This window comes from Peromyscus maniculatus, chromosome 11 (genome assembly GCF_049852395.1).
Source record: "Peromyscus maniculatus bairdii isolate BWxNUB_F1_BW_parent chromosome 11, HU_Pman_BW_mat_3.1, whole genome shotgun sequence".
NCBI classification, from domain to species: Eukaryota; Metazoa; Chordata; class Mammalia; order Rodentia; family Cricetidae; genus Peromyscus; species Peromyscus maniculatus.
Window position 1 is genome coordinate 94,799,273 of NC_134862.1, and position 12,836 is coordinate 94,812,108.

A 12,836-nucleotide genomic window follows, 5' to 3' on the forward strand; every position below is an offset into this window, starting at 1 on the left:
GCTTGGTTTGGTTGTCTCTATAGGTTTCCTATCATGATCTTGATGCCCTTGTTCATAGAAGCCCTCGTCCCTCTCTTGGACTGGAGCTTGGCTTGGTGCTTGGCTGTGGATCTCTGCATCTGCTTCCATCAGTCACTGGATGGAGGTTCTGTGATGACAGTTAGGGTAGTCACCAACCTGGTTGCCGGGGATAGGCCAGTTCAGGCACCCTCTCCACTATTGCTAGTAGTCTAAGGTGGGGTCATCCTTGTGGATCCCTGGGAACTTCCTTAGCACCTGGTTTCTCCCTATCCCCATGATATCTCCCTCTATCAAAAGATATCGATTTCATTGCTCTCCCGCTCCATCCCTCCCCAAGCTCCACCATTCCTTTCCCTTATGTTCTCATCCCCCATCTCCTCCCCTCTATTGCCCACCACCCCCCAGTTTGCTCATGGAGATCTCATCTGTTTTCCCTTCCTAGGGAAATCCATACATCCCTCTTAGGGTCCTCCTTGTTACCTAGCATCTCTGGAGCTGTGGGTTATAGTTTGGTTATCCTTTGCTTTACATCTAGTATCCACTTATGAGTGAGTACATACCATGTTTTACTTTATGAGTCTGGGTTACCTCATTCAGGATGATATTTTCTAGTTCCATCCATTTGCCTGCAAACCTCATGTTGTCATTTTTTTTTACAGCTAATACTCCATTGTGTGTATATGTACTACATTCTCTTTATCTATTCTTCAGTTGAGGGGCATCTAGGTTATTTTCAGGTTCTGGCTATCACTAATAATGCTGCTATGAACATAGTTGAGCAAGTGTCCTTGTGGTATGATTGAGCATTCCTTGGGTATCATTGGGTCTTGAGGTAGATTGATTGGTAGATCAGTGGTTAGGATCACTGGCTGCTCTTCCAGAGGACCTGAGTTCAGTTCCTAGCACCCACTCTCAACTGCAACTACAGTTCTCTGATGCCCTCTTCTGGCTTCTGCAGGCTCTTGTGTGCCTGTGATGTACGTAAAACCACAAATGACTCCATGTGACTTTTTAAAAGTTGTTTGACAGACCATACATTTTTAGAACGGATTTTAACCTTCACTCCCCATACCCCTCTCTTCTTCCTCCCCCTCCTCCTGTAACCTTTCTTTTCAAGTCTCCATCCTGTTTTCATGTCTTCTTTTTAGGTATAATCCATTGAGTTTAATTAGAATTTCTTGCCTGAGTGTGGGTGTGAGATGGGAGCCCCACTCCTGTTTGGTACTGAATTCTGTTCTGTTGGCTGGTTATGCCAGAGTTTATTTCCTTCTTTGCATCTTGATCATTTCCAAGGTTTGGCAGATTTAAAGTTCATAAACTATTAAGCTCATGAAAGTTCCTTTTTAGGTGAATATTGCTTGTATTCTACAAGCATATATAGTTTTATTAAAAAAAAAAAACTCAGAAAACCTGCCGGCTGTGACTCCGCATCCTCTCGGCACTTGGTGGGATGATCTTGTTTTTGTTGTTGCTGTACCAGGATTGCAATGTGCTCTTGTTTCTGTGTGCATCTCAGAAGACAGGATGTCATGAAGTGGCTTTCATTCCCCATTTGCTGTCTGTCTATCTGCTTTGGTGAAATTACTGCGGCTTCTCCCAATCCTCTCTGGGGATGAACAACTCTGACTCATGGGTAGAATGAGGCAGCAATAGGAGCCACTTTGAAAGTATCCTGTCAGGCTGATTAACTCTAGAATAGATCTCCTAAGACAGAGGAGGGCAGGTCTGAGCAGTCAGTCTTTGGCATACCTCCTCGTCTATAGTTCTGTGTTTAAGACAAAGAATATCATTGTGCTTAGAGGAGGCCAAAGTCATCTCTAGAGGGATACTGAACAAAGATACCCAATCGTGAATCATCCAGTGCTTCTCTCAGTTGGGCTTTTGACTGCTTCAAAGAGACCATGGCAACTCTTACAAAGGAAAACATTTAATTGGGGCTGGCTTACAAGTTTAGAGGTTTAGTCCATTATCATCATGACGGGAAACACGGCAGTTCGTAGGCATATGTGGTACTGCAGAAGGAGCTGAAAGTTCTACATCTGCATGGACAGGCAGCAGGAAGAGAGCGCCACACTGGGTATGGCCTGAGAATCTGAGACCTCAAAGCCACTCCCAGTGCCACACTTCCTCCAACACCACACTAGCAGTACCACTTCAAGGCCAAGCATTCCAACACACGAGTCTATGGAGCCATTCCTATTCAAACCGCCACATGCAAAAGGAAGAGTGAATCTGAGTGGATATGTGGAAGATATGTTATGTGGCTGTCTTGGGGGAAGATGTCTTCCTTCCTTACCTTTCCTGATCTCGATTTTATTGTAGATTTATTCAATGAAGAGAAAAGAGGGTGAATGGAAAAACGTGGAAGAAAGTGCGAAAAGGAGATGGTGAGTGTTGAAAACTTGACAGAATCCAAATCACCTGGCAGATGGGTATCTGGGCATGCCTGGGGGGATTGTCTTGATTGTGTTAATTAAGACAAGGAAACCTGCCCACTGTGGGTGCCTCCATTCCTTGACTGGGAGCCTGGACTCTGTAAGTAGAGAAAAGGAACTGAAGAGTGGCATGGGTTCATTATCTGTTTTCTGGGTTCAGATGCAGTGTGGCCAACTAGTCCTCTGCTCCTACATCACACCTTCCCAGGTTGCTGCTGTGTCTACCCCCGCCATGATGGACTGGATCCCTCGGGAACCGTGAGCCAAAATAAAGTGTTTCCATCTTAACTTGTCTTTGTAAGGCTGCTTTATCATAGCAATGAGAAAGTAATTAAGACAACAAAGTGTGACAAAGCAGAGGTGATGAGCCATGAAAATTTAGAGTGAGTCACAGGTTACTGTGCAGAAAGAGGGGTTAAGACAAAGCAGTGGAGCAGAGGACATTGCTTCCCTGGGATGGAGAGTCGGCTGAGCAGGCAGTAAAGAGTTCACCACCTAGCTCCACTTGGGATGGGATGTGTCACATGCCTTTTTCTGACCAATAGGAAGAAGCAGAGGTGGCATTGCCCACTCAGTTGTTTTCATCAGGGAGGAAGGCTCCTGTTGTGTTCAGTGTGCTGTGCAGGAGACACTGTGAAGTTCAGATACGGTGTGTTAGAAACCAGAGCACTTTCCCCTCACTGTCCCCAGCAAGCCTGGGAGGGTTCTTACTGCAGATTTCTGATTGGTGTCATATCACCCAAGCTGAAATGATATGCTGTTTTAAACGTGTAAACCGTGTTTGGTCCTAATCGGGTTTGAAATGCAGTGTTATTAATATAAAGTTTTTGAGGCTCATGTAAGCGCTGCTTCCTTTTTTCGTGACTGAGTAATCTTTTATTGTATGGATAGACCACATTCTGTTTCTTTGGGCATTTTTGTGTGTTTCTCTTGTCCCAGCTTTTTGGGCACTGGGCCATTATGTCTCTCTAGGAACAAGCCACTTGTAAAGCATCGTCACACTGGCATTTATTTTCAGTGCAGCATTCTGTCGCTGCTTTTAATAAGTGGTGCATTAAAGCACACTACCTCCCTTACAAAGGAGATTTGGTTACTTGGAGTGGTCAGTTTTCCTTCAATTACTCTTGAATTTAGTCTTTTTTGACCCTGTGTATTCAAAGATGAAGATTTCTTTTAAAAAAAGTTTTATTTACAACATTAAATTTGTTTCTTTGAGGGCCTATAAGAAGGCTCAGTGGGTAAAGTACCTACTGCAGAAGGCCAACAACAGACGTGACTTCACTGAGTTTCCTTCTGACCTCCACACATGAGCGGGGGCACATGTGTGACCCCACCCATTACACACACACACACACACACACACACACACACACACACACACACACCACACACCTAATAATATATAATAATGCTTTAAGTTTGTTTCTTTAGAAAATCCTCCAACCAAAAGCTTGTTATTATTTGTGTCAACTATGATTTGAGAAAGGACTTTTGCTAATTTTATGCTAAGTGGATTAAGTCTGAATTTCCTCTGTAATTATTTTAATCTTGCTTTCTACCTTTGCTGTGTGGAGTGTACAGCTCATGGTTTTACAGTGTTGCTTCCATTAATTTCCTGTAGGTATTTACAGTGAGCCAGCATGTCACCAGGCTGTCACGTAGTAAACATCTACATAGAAACACAAAGAGGAAGTGAAGAAGTGAACCCAAATCGTGCTCTAACTTAGATCTTCTAAATTCTGAATGTTTCCAGGGTAAATTGTCTTATTTCTTGCCATTTTCTTGAGTTGAATAAGAGCTTTAACTTTTGTCTTACCCACTGTCTTTCACACACTCTTCCAATTTTCAAAAGTAAATATATTGAAATTTTAGCAATTGCTTTCAGTTGTCCTTATCTTTATGGGCTAACCATTTTTTATTTCTCTAACACAGGAAGGGAGGCTCTATGCCAATTTAGATACATGCCAAAGGAATGGATACTTTCTTTAGGGCATCCAGAGCTTCAACTCTGAACCTGCAGGCACCTATTTGTATAAATTGAAGACATCAATACATTAGGGATAGCGATAGTATGATAGTTTCCACTTCAAGTATTTTGCTGTTTTTAAAATACCCATATTTTAGGTATCAAAGAAATCTTATGCAATAGGCATTATCTTTGTATTTACACATGAAAATGAGACTCAGGAAAGTTATATGGCTCAGTGAAGGTCCTTAGAAGGGATTTGGACTAAACTCTGAAAGGTCTTGAAGCTCAAATGCTCCACACAGAAGCAGGGAGTGATGAGGAAGCCGTTCACCTATGAACTTTTAACCTGGGAACTTTGACTGAGAACTCGCCGTCTGCACCGTGTGCAAACCTGCCACCACTTCCGGAAGGACTGTGGTGTGTTTGGTATATTTGTAAGCAGATTTATAGTGATCTTGCTCCCTCCAGAAGGCACCGGCCTGTCTGCAGTCTCTTCTCCTCTATTGCCCATTCCTTCCCTGACTTTTAGACATGGCTATTGGCATCTTGTCATAGACTCCAAACAAAAATGGGATTCAGAATGTCTTCATGTGAAAGATGTACAAATCTTGCTAGGAAAAGCCTCTGGCCCAGTCCTGGCCACACAGTTGAAAACACTTTTACGATAGGACAGCTCTGCTACAATTAAACAAACATCTTATAAAGAGCTTCAACTTGTCAAAACTGGCCTGTTAAACAAGCTTGGAACCATTGGATAACAAACCAGATCTGCCCTTGGATAGCAAGTCCCAGTTTTATGGGTCTTCCAATGATCTCATTGTTATAATAAACGAGTACACCAGGTCTCTGTATCCATCAGGAAAGTCCTACAAGCCGTGCTTCAGATGACTCAATAAACTCAAATGTCTCTCATGCTGAAAGGCAGGCACACTGTGGATTTTCTTCACCTAGTGTCCTTAAAGTAACGAGCCAAAGCAACACTATCCTGAGGTCAGCCCCTGACTGGGGGAAATTTTTGTGTCTCAATTCATCTGGGAATCATGTCTGACACCTCCCTATGTGCCTCATTCCTTTGCACAGGAATGTGAAATGTACCAGTGCATACTGACCTGGAGCATTAGAACCTACCACATGCTCCTCTTCCTGTTAGAAACCACCTGCTTCTCTCCATACTCCCTTCCCCCCACCATCCAGAAAATTGCCTGGATACAGTGACATCATCCCACATATATCCTAACTTTGGAAGGAGAAGGTAAACACACACACACAGCCCTTTATACTCCCTGAGGCCATAAGGTCAATGCAATAATTAGACACCATTATACATGTAAAACAAACAGAGAATTATCACAGATCTAGCCTTGGCAGATAATGTATCATGTTACATAGTTTATATTTTTCTATGGTCCCACATTTCCTGTGAGACTTGATGACAAAAAATTATCTAGTTCCTTAAAAACAACAGAACCAGAAATGAGATTTCTGTGTGTGTGGATATAGGCCAGTGACATGAAGGACTTCAAATTTTTGCTTGGGCATTAAAAAAGTATCACAATAAAAATTATCTGGTTTTAGGACATGAGGCTATCAGAGAAAATGTGTCCAATTTGTTAAACGACTTCAGGTTAGAAGACATAAGAGTGTGTCCTTTATATGGTGTGTCAAACACCTAAGAGTAATCAAGTTAGAAAGAAGGAAGGTTTATTTGGCTTACAGTTTAGGAAGTCCCAGCCCATGATTGTTGTGGGGCCAGTATCAAGGTAGTGCATTGCAGTGGTCACTATAACAGCTCTCATACCATTGTCTGGAAGCGTGGGAAAGGAAGGCCCGTGTGTTTATAACTTGTTGTTGGTTGCTTTGGGGGTGCTGCCACCCAGCTCACAAATAAATACACACAGGGAGGCTAATTTTTCCTTATGAAACAAGCTTGGCTTGTTTCTAGCCAGCTTTTCTAACTTAAATTATCCCATCTGCCTTTTGCCTCTCGGCTTTTTATCTTTCTCTCCTCTATACACCTTTCTTTACTTCTTACTCCATGGCTAGCTGTGTAGCTGGGCAGCTGGCCCCTAATGTCCTCTTCTTCTTTTCTTGCTCCTTGATCATTTCTCCCTGTATTTCTTCTCCTATTTATTCTCTCTGCCTGCCAGCCCCATGATCCTTTCTCTTGCCTTGCTATTGACTGTTCAGCTCTTCATTAAACCATTTTTTTAGACAGGCAAAGTAACACAGCTTCATAGAGTTAAACAAATGCAACACAAAAGAGTGCAACACATCTTTGCATCATTAAAACAAATATTCCATGGCATACACACTGTAGCACATCTTAACATAATATTTCATATACAACAATAACCCTTCATACTCTGAGTGCTAAAAAAACTCCTACAATGACCCACTGTCTTAAGACTCCATTACCATCTAATAGCACCATGCTGGGGACTGAGCTTCTGACACCTGGGCCATAAGATCTAACCCATAGTAATGAGGAGGGGCCAGGACAAATAAAGAATAGTGTCAGACACAGGCAGTGTTGGAGGCTTCAGAAAGACCCTGCCCTTAGGCTTTTCAGTGGTGGGCTCTTCTGCATCTTCTCACCGTGATTGCAGCTGTCCACGTGGTGGTGTCTGTCACTGCACTTTGCCTTTGTCCATCTGTGTGGAACAAGTCCCAGAGTTTGCTAAGCAGAATGATTTCCAAATCCACAGGATCTCTCTTCCTGTCTCAGCACGCCCTCTTTCCTTCAGTTGTCCCTCACCTACAATGAACAGTAACAAACTCACTTACAGAAGTCATTGAACATTCTCAGCTTCAGCTACAAGGACCTGTTACTATGAATAACAGATGGACACATCTCAACATCCTGAATAGAGTCACCAGGGAAAAGAAACAAAACCTCTTGTAAAAAGTTGACGGCTCCACCTGGGGATTGTGCAGTGAGTGGCCTGGGTCTTATGTTATGACTGTGGATTGCTGCTCTGCTGGGACCAAAGGAACCCTCTCCTCTAAGTATCACTGCTCTTCCAAAATAGTAGGCCTGGTTTTTTTTTTTTTCTTTTTCTTTTTTTAAGACAAGGGCTCACTATGTAGCCAAGACTTAACTCAAACTCTTGATCCAACTGCTTCTTCAGCCTTCCACAGGCTGAGATTACATGTGGACAGCACCATGGCTGGCATTGGTTTATTTTGGCCATACCTCTTATTTCCACTGTGAAACATTCTCCAGTCTTCCTGTTTATTCATCCAGGTTCAGCTTGGTTCATGAACTAGAAAATAAATGTGGGAGTCATTGTGGTGCCACACATGTCCAGATGCAATGAAACATGATAGCGATGTGATAAAAGGTATTCACTAGTGAGCCTACCGTGGATACTAACCATGAATTTACAGACCTGAATCCCTTTCAAGTTACTGTGATGAAGGTTGCGGTGCCCTGCATGTGGGCTTCGGGGCATAGCCTTGTCCTTGCTTCTTCTTAAGCAGAGCGATCTGTCTGGGTGTCATCTGGAAGTGAGCGAAACTGAATTTCTCATCCAATATGCAACATGATCCCCACTCAAAGCAGACTCAGTCCTACTTGTCATTTCTCCAAGAGGCCTAAAAGATAACTATTGTATCATTACACATTTTTGTACATTAAACACGGCTCTACCCCAGGGCCAAGAAGCTAAGCCGCACAATCAAACTACAGTGACCTCTATGAGTTCCCATCAAGACACTAGAAGGGGTTTTGCTTAATTTATCCTTTGGCTGACTTGATCCAATGTCTCGGACAATGGGGGCTTTCAGAAGGGAAAACACACTTGGTTTGGAGATCTTTATTTTTTAAGAGTCTGCAGAAAATGTAAAAGTCAATTTCCTTTGCTGTGTTTTTTTTTCCCCTTAATTCCAAACAATGCCATGTACTGCTGTTACCTCCAGGATCAGGAAGGCAGTAATTTACCAGATGTGGCTGCAAGGCCTTCATCTCCTATAGCAACAAATTAGCAACTCTTTCCCCGTCACAGAAAATTGTCACCAAAATAGTAGGAGACACAATGGCAAGTCCAATTTCTGTGTTGTTTCTTCAAGAGGGACCAGCTCAAAGATGAATGCCCTGAGCTGAGAGGCAAACTGAGGAGAAAATTACTAGGCTTCAGAGGCCAGGTGCAAGCAAGGAACGGTGGGCTACATGTAACACCTTATTATAGACATTTTGTATCATAAACATTCCAAACATTACATGAGGATTGTAGCAGGAATCTTAAATGGTCTTATTAATAAAATCAAACCTGGAGTCAGGCATTGGGGTAAATGCTGGAAGATCAGAGAAGAACAAGCCACAGCTACCTCACCTCACCTTGCCAATTCCTCAGCTGATCCTGTTTCCTCAGACTGGAAGCCTCTGAGAACTCATCCAGAATGAATCTCAGATGAACTGTTGCTCAAAAGCTTGAACGCTTAACCAGGCCAATGCTTCTAGTTTCTGGTCCTCACGCCTTGTATATCTTTCTGCTTTCTGCCATCACTCCCTGGGATTAAAGGCTTGCTTTCTGGGATTAAAGGCGTGAGTCACCATGCTTGGCTGTATCCTTGAACACACAGAGATCCAGAGGGATTTCTGCCTCTGGAATGCTAGGATTAAAGGTGTGTGCTACCACTGCCTAACCTCTATGTTTAATATTGTGGCCGTTTTGTCTCTGATCCCAGATAAGTGTATTAGGGTGCACAATATTTCGGGGAACACAATACCACCACAGAGGATTATTGTTGTCTATTGGCTGAGGAGGAAGATGGTGTGTTTGCTCCAATCCTCTGCAACATTTAAATGGATCGAGAGTTTTGGTTTTATTTTTTTTAATTATTTTTAGAGAGAGAGAAAGAGAGTGCGTGTGTCATGTGTATATGGTGTTCCTAGAAGTCAGAAGAGGTCATCAGATCCTCTGTGGCTGAAGTTACAGGCAGCTGTAAGTCATCCAACATGGATGCTGGGAACCAAACTCTAGAAGAGCGACAAGTGCTCTTCACCAACGAGCCGCATCTCCTGCCTCCGGACGGAGTTTCCGTGCTTCAGGTTTTCCGGGAAGATGAGCAAAGCCAGGCTCTGCACTTCACTGTTGTTGGGTCTCCTTCGGCTGTTCTCTCCTGACATTTCTGAGAAGACTGCAGGCTGCTTGTCCCTGCCCAAGCTCTGTACCCCTTCTTTTGTGAATTTTGGTGCAGTGTTTGCAGAGCCCGAGAGGACGGGCTCCCCTACCCCACTTCACAGCATTGTCGTTAAAAATCCTTCCTCTTTTCAAGACTTGGCTCCAGTTGTACATCTAAGTGTCCCTCTAGCCCTTTCCACACTCGGAGAAAGTGCACACATAACACATACAAAGCCCACCTGAAGAACAGTGCATCACCCCTGCTTAGAGGAGCACTTTTAAGTGAGAAGATGGAACCTCCAACAGGCACCGTGCACAGCACGGGCCCAAAGTGAGGCCTCAAATACTAAGGCGCCAGGCTCGTCAGCTCAGAACTAAGCATCCCGCCTCCCGGTCATTAGTCATGTAGTTCTGTCAGACCAGTTAACTGAATCCTCCTGGACGGTCGTCATCAGGTGCCTAAGAAAAATACAGTTAAAGCCAAGTCAACACACTTTTATTTATTTACTCAGATTTTGGGGGAAAATGAAATCACAAGGAGGGTTGCCATTCTAAATGAGATGCATTGAGAAAGCCTAACATCAAAGAGGGGAAGCTGGCCGCCCCCATGACATCATAGGGGAGACACAAGGAAGATCTTATGTGGATCTGAACCACTGTTTTATGGTAGTTGTATCAAGTAAGTTCAGCCTCCCGTTAAGGACTTTATGTATGTTTACTTTCTCTGGAAATTACTCAGCTTTGCAGTTACCCAAAGTGAGCTCATGTGCGGAGAAAATGTGGTAAATAATCCTAGCATGTGGTATTGGATTTCAGAATGTCCATGCAGTTCTTTACAGAGATTTCACATCTGTCTGGGTATCCCTTCTACATGGAGGCTACGCTATCCCATGCTCCGTTCCTTAACACAACCCTTGTATATGTTAACAGTAGCTGCTTTGATAACATTGTCTGTGATACTTTTACTCTGGGAGTCTCGGCCACACCTTTGTGCTTTCCAACACACAGCATGATTTCTTAGCCAATGTTAAATGTTTTAGATAGTGTGACAGCTGTCTTCTAATTTTCTTTCTTTTTTTTTCTTCTGAGAGTCCCTGTTACTGATACACTTCTGTTTAGTTCCTTGTTCCTTCTTTATTTTTCCTGCACAGCGAGAAAATGATTTTTACAATAGAACATAATCCCTTCAACTCATTGAGCTGGGTATCTAGTTAAAAAGAAAAAACATAGAACGTTTCAAAGTAGAAATTCCTTCAGGAAAGAATCATTTCAACTACCATGAAACAGGAAGCGTACATGAGATGCCACTTAGAAACTCTCGAGCCGACATGAAGGCGCACACATTAGACTCCACTCATTCATACTGTGCTTTCATTTTTATTTTCGTAACGCTCCTATAAAATGCCCTTCAAATCCACCTCGTAAGAGACCACAGAACCGGACCAAGAACCCAGCACTGGTCAGCTTCCCTGTTGTTCTCTTTCTTACAGGATTCTTTTCATGTGGAGCTGAGGGAAGCATAGGCTTTGGTGCCGAGTGGATGCCTCTCCAGCTGGACTCTACCTCTGACTTCAAGGTGGTCCTAAGCAAGCCTTTCTGTCCCACATTCTCTTGGGAATATCATAGTTTAGGATTTAGGCATATCTGGCATTCTATCAGATTTAAGCTCTTAAAAAAGCATAATAGCCCAATGCAGTATAAAAGCAAAACAAACAAGCCCTCATGTGTATCTTTGCCACTTTTGGGAGATAATACTTTTGGTTCATGATATCTGACTGCATTCCTATTTTTCTTCATTCTGGAGTAAAAAACATCCAGCAAGAGTATATTTATCAGAGTTTATATTTATAGTTGCCATCTATATCAGAGATTTTTTGCTTCTTCATAGCACATGATTATACTTACGATTTATGATATGTTTATAGTCAACAAGGCTTATAAAGAGTAAAAATTCAGTTTATCGGTTTAAATCTTTAGGAGTAAAAATTTGAATGAAGGAGACAAGATGTGTTCCAACCATCCATTAGGCTGATATATTTATAAAACAAAGAAAGTATGCCATTAAGTTAGTAAGATAGTTTGACTTGGTTCTAAAACACTAAGAACAATTTTAAATGGGGTGCTGTGTGAACTCTTGTTAGAGAGTCTTGAACAAACATCTGTTTGGTTCAGAGAGGGCACAATGACAGACCGAAGGAGTTATCCCACTCAAGTTTGGCATGGTGAACCAACAGATTCAGTTAGGGTTGCTTACAGGTACGTGGGTGAGGGCTTCCTTACAGGCGCACAGGCAACCTGTATACAGCTACAGCATGGGAGAAACTGTCTCTGTCCCTCCCCGCAACCATTAACTGCCAATGGTTTACCAGTGGTCTCAATCTTCCTAATACTGTGACTGTTTAATACAATTCCTCATGGTGTGGTGAACCCCCCCCCAACCATGAAATTATTCTTGTTGCCACTTCATAACTGTAATTTTGCTACTGTTTTGAATCGTAAACATTTTTGGAGATAGAGGTTTGCCAAAGGGACCACGATACACAAGCTAGAATGGCTGCTATAGGTCCTCAAGGAGAGTGAGCACCTGTGTGCTTCTCTCCTTTCTCAGAACAATAATCTGTGCAAGTCCAGGGCTGCCCATGCCATGTCCACAGGTCAGCGATCCAAATACGGCTACTAGAATGTCCTTATCAAAGTACAGTAATTAGATTTTTGTTCTCTGTGTATTTACCCCTTCTGAGTAAATAACTGAGGTGGCTACTATTCTGCTAGGTTATGCATGACCACACTGTTTCCACTACCTGGGAAGTCTGTGAGCTGGATCATTTCAAAAGAATTAGTCACTATATAAGATTTTTTTTTCCTGGCATTCCTCCAACCCAAGTTTTGCTAATCTAAAGCATTTTCTTATTCAGTGGCAATAAAAACAAGTTTAAAATACATACCATATAAATAAAAGCAGTTAGCTGAGCCTAGGAATCACCCCCACTCCCTGCTCCCCGCTGTCCAGTACTCCCAGCCACCTTCCCCTTCTCTCTATTTTCATTTCGGGGAAATTAGAAATGTCTTAGTCTTAGCTCCCATGCTCTCCGGCCTTTAATGCTCTCTCGTCTTTGGCACCCTCTACTCACTCACCCCCTTCAGAAACCCAGGCATATTGCATCCTTTCCTTCCAAGAAGCCTTTGAAAGAGGTGGTCTTGTACGGTTTGTCACAAAGAGGGTGAACACTTTAATCAGACAGTCATCCAAAGGAAAGGCTTTAACGAAAATGGAAGAAATTAGGCTGT

At 42.8% G+C, this 12,836-nt stretch overlaps 1 long non-coding RNA gene across 1 annotated transcript; it reads right to left on the reverse strand.

Annotated features, from left to right (window-relative positions):
• Positions 1–1,427: 1,427 nt before the first annotated feature.
• LOC143267859 (uncharacterized) lies at positions 1,428–10,499 on the reverse strand. Its single transcript, XR_013043488.1, has 3 exons — positions 7,800–10,499; positions 7,619–7,688; positions 1,428–7,180 (listed from the first exon to the last, which is right to left on the reverse strand). It is a non-coding gene; the product is annotated as an uncharacterized LOC143267859 (long non-coding RNA).
• Positions 10,500–12,836: the final 2,337 nt, after the last annotated feature.